The 17,693-nt window shown below is 30.0% G+C and overlaps 1 pseudogene; it reads left to right on the top strand.

Moving 5' to 3' along the window:
* Positions 1–4,226: 4,226 nt before the first annotated feature.
* LOC149528685 (protein CHUP1, chloroplastic-like) overlaps positions 4,227–17,693 on the top strand; it is a 112,242-nt pseudogene continuing 98,775 nt past the window's right edge.

Below are 17,693 nucleotides of genomic sequence, written 5' to 3'. Positions count from 1 at the left end.
ATGCTTCCCTATCCCTAGCTGTTAAATGAAAAGGAAAATGCCTTCCTTGTTAGAAGCCAACTCTACCATATTAAAATCACTACACATAACTCAAGTAGCTCAAGCTGAGTTGTTAGCCATCCAACACCAAAGTTGAGATCTTTCCACAACATCATTGCAAGTATAAACATTAACTATATGGGTATGTGCATGATCATGGTGTGCTAAAAAGTGGCAATCTAATAAATATATAGTTTTGAAATGCCTCAAAGAATTTCCAAATTTATTCAAAAAAATTTCCCACCCATCCTGATGCTAAATGAAAATAATTAATACCTTTATAAGACCTACTATATCTTTTGATACCAACCCTATATGGCCAACTTTAAAAATGTCCTAAAAATGTGTTTTTTGGCCTATTCTTGTGTGTTTTACATTTCAAACATGTAGCAAACAACTTTTTTAATACCAAAATTTGATGAAATAAAAAGGGTTTCTTAATAATGTTCTTATCTTTCTAGAAATGTAAGGTTTTTTAAATTATGAGTTCAGTAACTAATTATTACTTATTTTCTTATGGAGTTATGTATAAAGTGTTGATTGACACACTTCTTGAAAAGTCACTATAGCTTTCAAATACTGAAATATTTTTGAAATCCAAAAGATGAATCTAATTCTATACTTCTACTACAACAAAAAAAATTATTCTTTATTTTTTGTAGAGTTTTGAATTAGTTAAGGTGGTCAGACACATGACCTTTTTATTCTAAAAATATGATAACTAGAAAATTAATAATTAATTATTTATGTATAATAAAAATACCCATAAATATATGTCACAGCCAAGCATGAGTTTAATTCTTATATCTAGAATATTAATAATAAAAATTATCATTTGATTTTGATTAAGGTGGTCAGACATAAATCTGTTTCTTATTTTTGTTTTGAAATATTTGTACTATTGCATTAAAATTAAAAAATTTGACCTATGATTTTTTTTCTTATAAGGCCTAGTAGTTTCAAAACTAAATTCAATTTCCTAGATATTCTTTTCTCTCAAATTTTTGATATAAATTATATAACAAGTAGAAAATTGTAGGTCAAGATGTTATAACCCTAATTTACTAACTTTTTATTACCTCTTAAGAGCATAGTTTGGTTGACCATCATCCTATACATACCCATACCAAAGGAATGATTATTGATAGAAAAAAATTCTAAATAATTTGGTGCATGGGGTAAGAACCATGCAAAATAATAACAAAATGAAGATGAGGTGACAAGAGAGTAACTACACCACCTCTACTAGTTTCATCTTCAGAAGAAAACATAATATTAGGGTAAAAGCACACACGTGGTAGTTTCACATGCCTACGTGGCACATACCATTTTGATCGAAACTCATTCGACCGAAAGGGTTCCGGTCGAAACCCCGAGCCAGTATAGAAACCCCTGCAAACCTCTAGCAGATATCATTGTTACTGTTGCAGTTCCTAGATGTTTGGAGAGCGGGTAAAGGGTTTTTTCCTCCCCATTTTTTAATAGCTTTTAAACGTATTTTTTGATTAATAGATGTTAATTGTACTTAAAATAGTTGTTTTTGACATATTTTGTTTGTGAAATGCTTAAAATTGTTTATTTTTTAATATGTTTAAATTATTTTAATTATTTTAGATTATTTTAGAATGGTATTTAAATTAATTTGTTAGCAAAAATGTAGTCAAACATGAGATAAAAATGTAGAAAAACATTAATTAAAAGTGTAGAAAAACATTAAGTTAAAATATAGAAAAATATTAGGAAAAACATTAGGTTAAAATATAGAAAAACATTTGGTTAAAATATAGAAAAGCATTATGTTAAAATTTAGAAAAACATTAGGAAAAACATTAGGTTAAAATATAGAAAAATATTAGGTTATGAGGTAAACATGTAGAAAAATATTAGTAAAAAATGTAGCAAACCTTTAGGGGACATTATTCAGTTTCTAACATAACCAGATGGATCTAGAGGTGAAACAATAATATCTTATGGTGAAATTAATTTTGACATTAAATACACCTTCTAACATAACCTTATATTAACTACAATCATAACCCATACCACATTCTAACCATAACATAGGCCCTCTACTAACCGAATGAACCACACTTTGATATTGATGATGTTCATTTTAACAACTAGTTATTGTTAGGTAATAATGAGTCTTACATTACCAAACAACACATTAAGATCACTTATGTCAACTACATTTTTCAATATGTTATCCATACATGTGTTTCTTAAGGGGACATAGGAGTCGTAATAGGTCATACTATTGTTTTTAGGTTCTAATAAGTCTTAATATGTATTATTATGATATAATAGGTCTTATTAGGTAATGATGATTATTAAATTACCAAATGACACATAATGACCTCATGATACATTTCTAGGTATTTTTATCCATATATATGTTAAGGGGACCTAGGGACTCCTACTAGGTCATTACGTTTGTTGTAGGTTGTAATAGGTATTCATATGTTTACTAGCACATAATAGGCATTTTCAGGTAATAATGAGTCTTACATTACCAAACAACACATTAAGATCACTTATGTCAACTACTTTTTTCAATACGTTATCCATACATGTGTGTCTTAAGGGGACATAGGAGTCGTAATAGGTCATACTATTTTTTTAAGGTTCTAATAAGTCTTAATATGTATTATTAGGATATAATAGGTCTTATTAGGTAATGATGATTCTTACATTACCAAATGACACATAACAACCTCATGATACATTTTTAGGTATTTTTATCCATATACATGTTAAGGGGACCTAGGGACTCCTACTAGGTCATTACGTCTATTATAGGTTGTAATAGGTATTCATATGTTTACTAGCACATAATAGGTATTGTCAAGAAATAATGAGTCTTACATTACCAAACAACACATTAAGATCACTTATGTCAACTGCGTTTTTCAATACGTTATCCATACATGTGTGTCTTAAGGGGACATAGGAGTTGTAATAGGTCATACTATTTTTTATAGGTTCTAATAAGTCTTAATATGTATTATTAGGATATAATAGGTCTTATTAGGTAATGATGATTCTTACATTACCAAATGACACATAATGACCTCATGATACATTTCTAGGTATTTTTATCCATATATATGTTAAGGGGACCTAGGGACTCCTACTAGGTCATTACGTTTGTTATATGTTGTAATACGTATTCATATGTTTACTAGCACATAATAGGTATATTCAGGTAATAATGAGTCTTAAATTACCAAAAAACACATTAAGATCACTTATGTCAACTATGTTTTTCAATACGTTATCCATACATGTGTGTCTTAAGGGGACATAGGAGTCGTAATAGGTCATACTATTTTTTTTAGGTTCTAATAAGTCTTAATATGTATTATTAGGATATAATAGGTCTTATTAGGTAATGATGATTCTTACATTATCAAATGACACATAATGACCTCATGATACATTTCTAGGTATTTTTATCCATATATATGTTAAGGGGACCTAGGGACTCCTACTAGGTCATTACGTCTGTTATATAGGTTGTAATAGGTATTCATATGTTTACTAGCACATAATAGACTGACCTTACTATCAACCTTAATAAAACTATATCCCATTTACTTTATTAACATTCTTAACTCTAATTCAAACTACTAAATTAAGTCATGAGTTCTAAATTGTAAACTAACATTTGCTAACTAAACTCATTTACTTATCTAGTAACGAATTTTTCTATCCCTATGTCCTAACTCTCATCTACACTCCCCATAATCATCAAAGTATTTACATCAAAATTTAGATTTTAGTCAAGAATTATATTTTTTTATTGCATGTATGTACATGTGTACACTTATTTATCATTTAATCAAGTAATTTTATTTTATTTTTATTGCATATACATGTACATGTACGAATATTTAATTTTCACATTTGCATGAGCACATTACAATGTACATTAGATATGATCTCTAAGATAATTTGTTTTAAAATACATATGTATGTTACATGATTTTTCATTTAGCACCATACATTTAATATTGTGTATTTATATGTACATGTGTTTCAAATTAAATTTAACTTTTAATTATTTTAATTTAAATAGACTTCTATGTTTATATTTGTATATATATGCATGTGCAGATCTCTAGATATTTATCACTCAGATTGTAGCTTCACATTCATATTCTCATATTTATTTTCATATATATATTATGGCATCCAGTTCTAGGGATCGTGCTCCTGCATCCTCAGGGGATGCCAGTGTTCATGGTGGGGGTAAGAGTGCTAAGTTTGGTATAGCATGTAGATCGACCTTGTCCACCCATGATAGACAATAGTTATTTAGAGATACAGTGACGAGATTATCTCATGCTATGCAGGTTTTGGATACCACGCTTTCCTCTTCTACCACCCTCCCTAATACAGAGAAGGTCATAGCAATGTGAGAGGAGTTATTTTGTATAATTCAAATAGTTGAATCATACAACCCTTTTGATGATATGAGCATTGAGACATTTTATTCTTCTTTATCTCATTGTGTCACTGACACTATGAAGTACACACAAATTGACACTGAGGTTTCCACCAACATGGTGAAAACCATGTTTCCATCTTATGCAGATTGTCGCAGAGTCAGAGGCTAATCTTTGATGAAGTGTACTGATCCACTCGTCACACCATTGATGTATCCTCGTTGGTTGGCTACTCATCATAGATGGCCACAGAAGGATGAGTTCCCCTTATATTTCCGCAAACAATTATTTGCAGAATTTCATTTACACTATGATTTTGACTATACAGATTATCCAAGGTATGTTGGGCACGGTCAGGGGAGACTTTTGGATAGATTTAGACCCATGAACACTCTTGCACCCGTTAACAAATGGGCAATGGTGGGTCCAAACCTTTTGGTTATGCTGAGAGGTCCACAGATGGCTACTGCAGGTGAGAGTGTTCCTGATGACACAATTAGGACACAGATTTTTTCGGGCATCGCCACCATCACCACACAGTTACATGAGATTTCTTCTGATCAATGTAGTCGATATATGCTATGGTCTTGAGGTACCACTCCCATAGCTGCATCATCTAGCACACCTATTGATGATGATTATGGAGTTGTAGACATACCTTCTCCTATAGACATTTTTGCAGTCTTAGAGGTGGATGCATTGCATCGTTTGGCATCATATTTAGCATCTGATCTTTTAGATGCATATCGAGCATTATCTACACTCTCAAGGATTCCACTTCATGACATGAGCTCTTAGATTAGACATATTTTTTCATGTACATCAGTCCCAGAGGATTCACAGAGGCAGGGGGACATTCTTGCACCTTCTACTACTCCTACTGCTACATAGGCCCAAGCTACAGCACCAGCCCTAGCTACTCAGGACCCTACAACACCCCCCACCCCCTACTCAGGATCTCAGTGGCACCATACAGCTTGGTCTATTTAATTCAATGCTTTCAGATCAGGGCCACACTATTGACTTGGATGTTGATACTATTTTTTCATTACATGATTCAAATATCACTCAGATCGGCAGAGCATTACATAATGCTACAGTAAATATCTCTATATGTTTAGATTTATTTTTATTATGGTAAATAATATGTCTATATGTTTAAATTAATGTATATGTGTGTGTTTGTGTATGTATTATAGGGTTTGAGTGATAGTATGTTACGTTTTGCTGATCTGCAGACACCGACAGATCCTACCCGTCGTGAGTCCCAGGCATGTTACAATATATATATATATATATATACACATATACATGTATATATACATGTATATGTATATATGTATATATATATACATAAATACATATATACATATACATATATATATACATATACATGTATATATATATGTATATGTATATATATATATGTATATGTATATATGTATATATATATACATATATACATATATACATATACATATATATATACATATACATGTATATATATATACATGTATAGATATATATATATATACATATATATATATATATACATATATATATATATATACATATATATATATATATACATATATATACATGTATATATATATACATATATATACATACATATATATATATACATATATATATATACATGTATATATGTATATGTATAGATGTATATATATATATATATATATATATACATCTATACATATATATATATACACGTATATATATATACATACATATACATATATACATACATATACATATATACATATATATATATATATATATATATATTTGTTTTTTTTTAGATTTATATACATGTAGATCTTGATATAATTTGTCTATACTCATAATTAAATGGTTCACTTGTCATTTGACACAGGGTTCAGATGTAGCTAATAGACCCTTTTGGGGACAAGGCCCAGGATCAGGAGGGGGGATGTAGCTGATTAGATCATATGTGGCCTTTTATTTTATTACACACATGTTATGTCTAGATACATATTTATATGGATAGTTTGATGTTTTATATGTTATTTCCATATGCATACATTTTATATCTAGACACTTTGATGTCTTATATGTTATTTTCAGATACATGGTTTATATGGACACTTTGATGTTTTATATGTTATTTCTAGATATGTGTTTATATCATGGACACTAAATGATGTTTTATATGTTATTTCCAGATACATGTTTATATGGAGATTTTGATGTTTTATATATGTTATTTCTAGACATTTGATCTACATGATCTATTTTTATACATTTGATATGGGTACATTATATTCTCCAGATATATGCACATGTATGTTATTGATCTTTTAATGTAGACATCTATTTTATTGATCTTTTGATGTCTTCATCTTTTATGTAACTTATGTATGTGTTATGCACATGTTTCTATATGTTATTCATATTTTTAATATTCAAGTTTACATGTATATGTATAGTTATTCATCTTAATGCCTTAATCTAAGTGTAATTAACTATATAATTTTAATGGTCGATGTACATAACAATATAACATATATCTAATGACATGTCTTAATTAACTGTATAATTAACTATATTTAGTCCAATTATATTTAATGTAGATCATGTATTAACTATATATAATGACATTCCTTAATTATTTATAATTAACTATATTAAATCTAATTATATTTAATGTCTTAATAATTAACTCTATTTAATGACATGCCTTAATTAACTATAATTAACTATATTTAACCTAATTAACTATAACTAACTATATTTAATCCTATTAACTATATTTAATCTAATTATATTTAATGTCTTACTAATTAGCTCTATTTAATGACTCAATTAACTCTATTTAATGACTTAATTAACTGTATTTAATGACATACATTCTTAATTAACTATAATTAACAACATTTAATTAATAAAATATAATGTACATGTAATATGTAACATAGTTAATATAACATATACATGTAAGAACATAGCAATTAAATACAAACATAAAGAATGTATCATATAAGAACATAAGAACATATAAAGATTATATGTACATACAAATACTAAAAAGGTTGTCTTAAGGGGAGGTCCTAAGAGACCTGGTCTTAAATGAGATATCCATGTCGAATTTAAATAAAAATAACAATACATGTCTAATTTTGCATATGCAAGATAAATAATCCAATGTACAAAAATTTATAAAACAAATATCCTATCAATATTAAATATGAAAGAATAAGAGCTATATAAGCATAACTCAACTAGAGCTCCACAATAAGTACATAGGTAAACTAGAGCTCCACAAACAATGTATTGCTAGGATCCTCTCTACTTTTTATTATCTCTAGAAGTTTTTCATGTTCTTCAATAGGAAATTTCCACTTTTGATTTCCACGATGTCCTTTTCTTTGTACTGCTTCAAATTGTAATTTGGTTGTTATAACATGGTTACTATAGTGTAAAACCTTTTCTCCAAGCTTGTATTCAATAAATTCAATACCACTACCAATTACCCTTGTTTGTTGATAATATGTTCCTTCAATAAAAACTGATCCAATTGGATATGACTCTTCATCAGCATCTATAGTTCCTTCTAGCAACTTGCATTTTGCTTTTGTGCATCTTAAAAGATAATAGTCCACATTTTCCACATTATCTAGTAAGGCTTGAACTGCAAAAATATCTCCTGGATGTATATAAAAAGATAAATATAAATTAATTTTAAAATAAATATACATGTATATTAATTTATATATATGTATATATGCACACAAACCTGCCACAACTAAATCAGAAATGCGCTCATAATCAACTGAATATACAGGATCATGAATGTCAATGTCAATGTCAACATCTTCAAAAGGAGGCTTTCTAACTATCTCCTTCAAATCCCAATGTGAAACATATCCATTCCCAATATTTTCACATGCACTCCCTACATTGTCCTTAATGCAGTCATCACAAAAACATGTTTTCTCTCTTACTTTAAGTACTGGAGGTTTATGGTTTCTTGTAGTCATCACTTGATGTAAACTTCTAATTCCAGGAATCGTTTGACAATTGTAAGGATTAGATCGATCTATATCTGTTACAAATACAAAAACTAATTGTCATATTTCAAAATAAATATTTAATTAAAAACTCAACTTGATTTGAAAAAGACATTAAAAATAAATAAAACATAGTTCACCTTTCACCTCCCAAAAGTAACGCTTATTGTATTCAGTATCTCGAGTAGGAAAATGAACTTTGCACCATTCAACAATTTTATTTGCACTCTCTATCCTATTCCCTGTATGTAGATAAAATATGCATGTATATATAAAATTTAAAATATATGCTATTAGAGTATTAAACATGTACATTTAAAAAATGCATATATTTACTTGCAAGTTCATGTTGTCAAAGCGTACGTTTTATACATGCTCCTGCTCCATCATGCTCCCCTTTTCCGTGTCCACTTTCAAAGAAATTCCATAAAAACTTAACATTGGTTGTAGCATGTTGCATTGCTAACTAATTAAATGCTTTTGTAGATTTGAATTGTCTTGTGAACGTGGAAGATGATAAGTATCTACAATTATCCAAGTACATATATCAAATAGAAATAGACATGTCCAAATAAATACAAGTTAAAATAAATTTAAATAAATGCGTAACTATTTCGTGTATACTAACCTGCACATCCATCAGACCAAATCCAATGCTCTGAAACATTTATTCCACGATTTCTAAGATCTTCAAAGAACATTGCAAAACAATGAGCCGCATAACTCCTATCATGAACTTTATCATCACTAATATAGAAATGAACCTCTTTGATGATGATGCGTTCATTTTCATCCAATCTTTCTATCTGATCCACCTCAAATTGTGCATGTCTATAGGTCACTTGCACAAATATTGCAACTTGTTTAGAATGATAATATTGGCTTTGGAGCTCTGTATGAGGTGCAAATGTATAATTCTTAGAAAAATCTACAACTGAAAGTATACAACCAGGTGGAAAACAATTTTTGGAATCACGAAACTGTTTAGCTTTCCATCGTGCACCATGACAATGTTGGATATGTGGATATATCAATGGACGGAACAAGGCCATGAACTCATCATAATGCAATTCATTCTCCTTCAATACAAATTTTCTGGATTCATCCCCTCTATTATTTTGGTATGTCTCATATTCATATCTCATCTATGAAACTGGTGTGGATTCATTAATATTCTCAACTTGCATAATTTCAAAAAATTTGTGTAAATCTGCACAATCTTCACACTGATTTTTGATGCATTGCACTTTGAATTCATTCGAATCTTCTAATTTATCACATAATATGGACCTCATAAATTGTGTTGTACTGCTAGGGATGATCAAATTAGGATCAAGTATTGACATAACTTTTTAAAATGATTGCAAGTGTAGACCAAATTCAACATGATTTCTACAACAACAACTTTCTCGCATCTTATTTATGTGTACAAAGGAAGGATATAAACTCTCAAACATTCTCTGACATATTTTGACATTTGAAAATTCTTGTTTGAATGCTTCAAAAAGTTCACTTTGAGTTATATCTATGAAATGTTTTGGATGTTCAATTTTGGCCCCCGTTTCTTGATCTTTAATTTGTATAGTATCATGCCTATTGGAAGAAACACGAGAATGTGTGGTCCAAAATTCAATAACTTGTCTTTTTACTTCTTCAGAGATCTTGTCTTTTCAAGGAACTCTACAAATATTCACCCAGTTATTCTCAATGTTATCATCTAGAATATTTCTCCTCTTGATGTATCTTTGGACAATTCTTCTAGATATATGTAGTACATCAAAAATTGCATGTACCTATTTTCTTTGTGTCAATTTTTTACTAGATATAGTAGTCATCAATGCTCTACGTGCATTACTCAAATCACCTCCTCGAGTTGTGTTGTCAATTTTGTTATAAGCATTTTGAAAATTTTCAACTATTTTTTTATTAATATTATGGGCATGGCTTTTCTTGTTATCAACACCCAACAACTCTAAAACAGGTCTCATATCTCTTCTCCTAAATAACTTGACAAATAATTGTGCTTGTCCAAATATACATTTATCCTTGAAATATTCATCCCACATGTTCTAACAATGCTTTCTGATAGTGTTATCATTTATCATATCTTTAGATAGAATTTGGTTAAAAAGTAGTTCTTCATCCAAATCCATCAAATTTTTTATGCTTTGTAATTTGTCTCTATCAATAGAACTGCCAATTTCTTCCTCTTCATTACTTTCATTTTCTTCATGAATCTCATCATGTTCAAGAATTTTAGTAGGTTGGTTTTGAGCATGTTTTGTATGGCCTTTCATTTTGTCATCTCCTTTTCTATCATATTTCCTTAATCTTTTCCTTTTACTACCCACTAAATATTTTAATCTATAGAAAAAAAATTAAAAAAATTTAGATTTCACTAAATATCAGCTAATGGTTCAATATATAATACATAAAAATAAAAATAATTAGAAGAGAAAAAAAGCACCTTCAAAATATTCGATATTTTGCAATATTGATTAAATCCGCAAAACAGTTGTTGAAAATTGCTTCAAAATTAATTATTTTTTGCAAATCTTCTTCCAATTATCGTTGTCCCTGTAAATTTAATTTTTAAAAAAAGGGAAAACAATATTTTTTTATATCAAATAGTCACATTAACTGCTAGTGGTTTCTCATGTCGACAGGCGTTTCAGTCAAAACTGTTACGGCCGAAATAGTTTCGGTTGAAATAGTCTATGTGGCAGCCAAACAAGCAAAAATCAGAACTTCTGTAAACATCTCACTTTGAAGGCCAATTTGACCTACTAAATTGAAGTATTTTTTAAAACTAAAAATATGCTTTTGTAGTTCTTGGAGTCACGCTTATGATTGTATAATTTTTTTAAAGTTTTGATTATGAATAATATGTTATAATTTTAAAATATTACAAGTAGATATCTTAAGATTCAGGAAGATGTCTATTCAAAAATAAGAAAAAAATAGTAAATCATGTTTAAAAATTAATTTTTTTATGGTGCACTAGAGGAGAGAGTCTTCTTCAAGAATATGTAATTTTTAAAAAAAAGTATGTAGATTTGATGGAAAAAGTTTGACAGGAGAAAAAAATTGTCTATTTTTGATAACTTTGACTTTGACTAGTTATAACTTCAAAAATATTAGCCGAATTTCAATTTTTCTTTTTCAGTGCACTAGGTATACATGTTAAATCTAACATATTCTAAAATCAAACCAAAATATGAACATTTGCATATATTTGTTTGACAGGAAAAAAACTCTATATTTTTAGTATTTTTTAAAAATTAAAAAATACACTTTAAAAATTCAAAAATAAATAAAATTTTCACTCAATTTTTTTAAAAAAAATTATAGACATAAACTTCATCCAATTTTACACATTTCATTAGTTTACATCATCTTCAAATTCTAAACACAAATGCCACTTTTATTTCGTTAAAGTTGAAGACTTTAAATTTTGATATCACTTCTCCTTTATAAAAGATGACATAGGTTTGTGTTTTTACCCATCATTTGGCCAAATGATGCAAGATGCAGAAGAATGCATGAAACAATAGACTTTAACTTCTTGTATAGAAAGGAAATCTAGATTACCAAGTTCATGATCGGTTTCCTAGACATAAAACTTTATGGAGAAGTCTGTAAGACCTTGCACATTATGTGATAAAAAAATCATGAAAACTCTTCCATATCTTCTTTGTCCATGAGGGAGGAGTACATGTTTTGCATAAAATTAGAAACTAGGTTGAAATCAAAGGGAAACCCTCCAGGAGTGATAAGTTGCTGCTTCTCATCTAGTTTTTTAACATCTCTGGGAGGACTATAAAAATGACACAAATTTTGAGTCTTAATAGAGGACACAACAAGTAGAGTGTGAACCACTACAAGAATGGTATCCATTGTAACCACTTTGATCCCTTGTGAAATGGCAAGAATGGACTCTAGTAAAATTTTCATTGACCCTGTAATGGCTGAGGTTTGCACTCCATTCTACATAGGAGGAATAGAACCTAAAGAAACATTAAGTTTTTTGGGGGCTAGGGATGCCTTTCCCTAGCATCCAATAGTGGTCAATTTATCTTTTTTATTTCCTTTTGCTAGCTTAATAGGAGCATCCTTTGGTGGGGTTTAACTCTACACACTACCAATGGGAAATTCCTAATCTTGTGTTCCACCAACTAACACCTATAATAGGTGTTTAGCAGGTTTAAAGAACCTTCTGAGAGAAGGTGTGAGAACCAATATGAATCTTCATAGACTCCTTGATATACATGGAGAGATCAACCTCAACTCAAAACATATTTAAGATGGCAAGAATCAAAAAACTTATTCTTTTCCTTAGTAATAAATTTTCCAAGAGTTTTGGCAATGGACTCAATAAAAGGCCATCATGGTAAGGGGAGACCAAGAAACAAAACCAAAATAGGAACCCTACTATTCTTTTCATTAGAGAATATAAATTATTGTGACCACCTTCGCAACACAAGAAAGGAGGAACAACTTGACCAAAGGCTATTGTCAAAGACTATATTGGCCTGGGACGGGTTAGAAAAGTGGAATATAAAAAACCTTTAGTAAGGTTTTGCAATGCTCCAAGGTGGACTCATTGTATTTTGTTCTAACCATTCACATGCAACATCAAATTTTGGAAGAGGAAGGATAATATTAGGATTACCTCATGGAAGACATTTGAGATAATTTTGCAAGGATGATTTTTCAATGGAGGCACCATGGCTATCCAAAGTCAAAACACAAACATTAATATCAACTATTGGATCACAACTAGTTTAGGCCATTATAAACTATCCCTAAAAACTTCCACATCAAATGTGGTTTGATAGATGGAGATAATAGAAGTAAAGTGTAGATAGATAGTAATACTCAAAAGACACATGAAACCCTTGTAGAGTCATAAAGTCATTCATTTTTCTTATTTTTTGTATTCATTAGGTGGTTGTATAAGAGCATGAATTAAATTTTTGAATGAATTCTTATATGAAAAGTGCTATATAATTAGGAAATTAGATTAGGACCAAGGGAAAGGATATAATAAATCTTAGTCAAACATTATGACTAGTGAGGATATATGATAGATTAAAGACCATGTATATTTTTAGTAGTGAAATGTTCAATTTCAACAATTTTATATGCCAACATGTTCAAAGGTTGGGAGTAGCATCCATGAGAAACACATTATTCTTAAAAGGAAAGTCATAATAGAAGGAAATATGACTCTCCAATTGAATATCTAGACTTCAAACTCCATCTCTTGATTGGATAGAAATGCCATTATGGAGGAGCTTTCTTTAATGTAGATGTTAATCATTTTTCAAATCAAGTGTTCATTAAATTTCCTATTAAAAATTCAAAATCTTTGAAATATTAGACATCTAGATGTTCTAGGAGAAAGTCTTTTGGTTGACTAGAAGGAAACATAATTAATATAAGTTGTTAAATGTTCCAAATGAGGAACCGATGACTACAAATATGTTGTTAAAGAGTTTATAATTGGATGATTTAAACATTATAGTAAGGTTTCAATCCTCAATTAAAAGTCTTAAATAGTCAAAGTTGACTTATTTCTCTAAGCTTAATTTTATCATTAGTGTATTCAATATTATTAATGTGTACATTATTTCAAGGTATCCTTTTAAAATAAATTCTCTCTATACACCATATTTTCAACTCATACAAATTATAAACAAAACTTCACAGAAAACCTTTGCAACCATGTAATCAAAATACCTGACAAACCCCCCCAAAAAAATATTCTAGGGCCATGTATATAACATAGGAATACTAAGAAACTAGTCAAAGCATAAAGTTAGAGATAAGAGATATAGTAGGGTTTAATGACTCATATATTACAAGCCTTGCACTCAACTATTGGATTGGGGTCTTATATTTTTTAAATGACCCCCTTTGAGAATTTTTTCTGGGACTCCTACTATAGAAAAATAAAACTTGTTCTAAACTATGGAATTTTTTGGATGTTCATCAAGAGAAATAACTTATTTTTGCATTTCCCAAATAGGCAAGGTGATATTTTTGGGAAATTAAGTGAATCATATTGTCAAAGGATGGAAGCCATGATACTTTTGGTGATGAGCTAAAGGGCCCTTAGAGAACCTTTATTAGTGAGGCATTCATTCTTAGATTGGCATTCTAAAAATGTAAATTTTGAACATGGAATAGCCAAGGGTAAATGGTGAGTAAGCTTCATGAGGGGTCAAGTGGAAAGCATAGTGGAATTATACATGGTTCTTAGCACCTCCTTTTGAACTATCAAATTAACTATGTCCAAACTAGAATTGGCCAAAACATGGAAGATGTATTTATCTTGAGGGACCTCTTTTTGAAAATATTATGACATGCTAAGCTATTGAGAGGAGAGGGATGAATTAGTAACTTCTAAAACTTTTATCCCAATTAGTAATTAGACTTTTTATGTGAATTCTGATATAATTGCATGGATGAGAAACTCAAAACATGAAAGCATACATAACACTCTAACACAAGATTTGGTAACCCAAAAACCTTCTTAATAGAAATTAAAATTGGGGTTGGGATGATACCCACAAGCTTTATTACTGCACTATAAAGTTGGCCTCTTAAGGCTTACAATGATAACTTTTGATTTACAAACATACAATGAAGTATTCATTTGGTAAAGAGATTTACATAAGACTATTTGGTCTACCTTGCTAAAAGCTTTGACTAATCCACTTTTTAGGATGAAGTATTGGCTAATCTCTAATCTATAACTTGTTTCACTAAATGAGATTCCTCTTAGTGTACAAATAATCTTGCTGTGATAGATGAATCATTGTTGCTCCTTATACTATTTTAGCCTTTGAAATTCGCTCTTGTAATCTTGTCTGATTATTATATTACATTTCTTGTCAATTTGATTTTGATGTGATACATTACATTACATATATACCAATCCAATTACATAATTACAAAGTTGGCCACAATAAAAGTTCACACAAATATTACAAAGTTGGTCAAAGTGTGAAAACTTGGGTTCTAAAGACTAACTCAGTGAGGTCTCCATACTCAAAATCCACTATCAATTCTCAACACCATCATGCACTTAGTAGACATAGAAGCTTGGTCCATGCTGATAACTTCCAAGTATTCTTGAACTCGGTCTACTGGTGACTCAGTGAAAATTGTGAAACTCAGTATATAAACTGAATCAATTGATTCACACTACATAGCTGGGTTAATATTATCACTTCAAGCTTAGTATAAACCGAGTCTCTTGGCTAACACTGAGTAGATCAATTAACACTAAACTCATAATACATCAATTTTGACCTTGGTAAGCACTATTCAACTTAGTTTGAACTAGAAAACTCAGCATACAATGGGATGCTCAATTTACACTACTAATCATTGCCTTGGTAGTAACTACTCAGTGTGAATTGAAATCTATCCAAAGGACTTAGTAGCAGCTAAAATGCTTGGTTAACACTATTAAATATACAATATGCTTGGCATAAAATCACAATCTAAATAATTGTATGTCATTAATAAAAAACATAACAAGAATGTTAATAATCTTCCCCTTTGGCATTAGTGACAAAAACACTTTTCAGTCAAGACTGAATTCAAGAATGTTCAACAACACCTTTATTCATCACCTTATATCTCCAACTCAGTAGAGTATACTATTTTTGAGATTTTTCAAAATCGATTTTTTAAAGGATACATTTATGTACATGGTAATGCTCCCCCATACATAATATAGTATACTATACATATAATGTTCATTTTCTCTAAAATTTACAATTATTCTTTTAATTTTCTCCCTTTTCCAATCTTCTCACATATTCTCCCCCTTTTATCACCTTATTATATCTCCTTATAGCTTCTCCCCCTTATAGCTCCTCCCCATTTTTGACATTAATGCCAAAGAACTATGCTCTATGTATTTTCATAGTAATTCCAAAAAGAGATAAGAAATCTAAGTGTACCTTCAATATGAGTGCCAAAGTCTTGTCCTGATTCTCTTGCAAGACCCTACATGTGTGCAATATCACCTAGACTTTTGTTAACAATTCAATCATGTGTTTAGAAATAGAGATATTATTATCATTGATGAGGGTTTTTGAATGTGCAATATGCTTCTATAGTGCATCCATGTTAGGGAGAATCATATTCTAGATATCTATCAAAGTTGATCTGATCCTTGCTTCTTCTCTGAGTAGTTTTTCCTACATAGCTATCAGAAATTTGATCCTGTTGAAGTGAGTAGAGCTAGACCTTGGGTCAAGTTGCAACTACTATGCAATTTCCTTTAGATCTATATCAATTTTAGAAAATTTTTCTTTTATTTTCTTTCTAAAAATTGATGTGTCACATAATTTACTGAAAATTAATGATACATTAATGCAAGAAGTTTCTGGATAGCCTGAAATAGTAGATAATTCTACTTGGTGAAAGGCAATCTATTGAGAAATAAATTCTAGATCTTTATTCTCAAACTTTTTCTTAGCTCTCTGTAGTAATTTATCATATTCATTCAAATCTTCACTATATTTCTAGATTGTCTCTACCAACTAATACAAAATTGTTTGAGAAGTGTCAACCTCTATTCCTATATCTTCTGCTAGAATTTTCTTTGCATCCTTAATGATCTTTAACTCTGTGTTCCTTTCTTCTCTTTGCCTTTTCTACTTGCCTTTCTCTTGAAGAAGTTCACCAAAGGTGTGCATCTGATCTAGGGCTAGATTTGAGATGTCCCATTTTGGAATGACAATCTCCTCATCAAAATCTATATCCTCTTCCTTTTTCTTTTCCTTTGCCCAAAAATTTTGTGCTTGGTTGAGGCTTGGTCTCAACTATCCTTGCACTTATTACTTATGTACTAGAAATAGAAACAATAGTTTAAATAGTAGGACTAGCTGCAAAAATAGATGCTGCACTCATTGTTGAAATACTAGTAGAAATACCTATTGTAACCAAAATTGATGTAGAGGGTAGAACTTTTAGCTTGGTTGATGAAGTGCTTGGTACTTTAGTCAACGATGTGCTGAGTTGGATTGGTGCAAAGATTGATTGAATGCTTGTGCTTGTAGTGCTATTTATAATCATTCCTACTGAGGTTGTCTTCCTATTTGATGTTATCAATGTTTTCCTTAGAGAGTGA

The sequence above is a fragment of the Cupressus sempervirens genome, chromosome 11 (assembly GCF_028749045.1).
Source record: "Cupressus sempervirens isolate cs-2001-9-10 chromosome 11, ASM2874904v1, whole genome shotgun sequence".
Lineage (NCBI taxonomy): Eukaryota > Viridiplantae > Streptophyta > Pinopsida > Cupressales > Cupressaceae > Cupressus > Cupressus sempervirens.
Note: the sequence above shows the minus strand (reverse complement) of the source record. Positions and strands in the feature narration are given on the sequence as shown.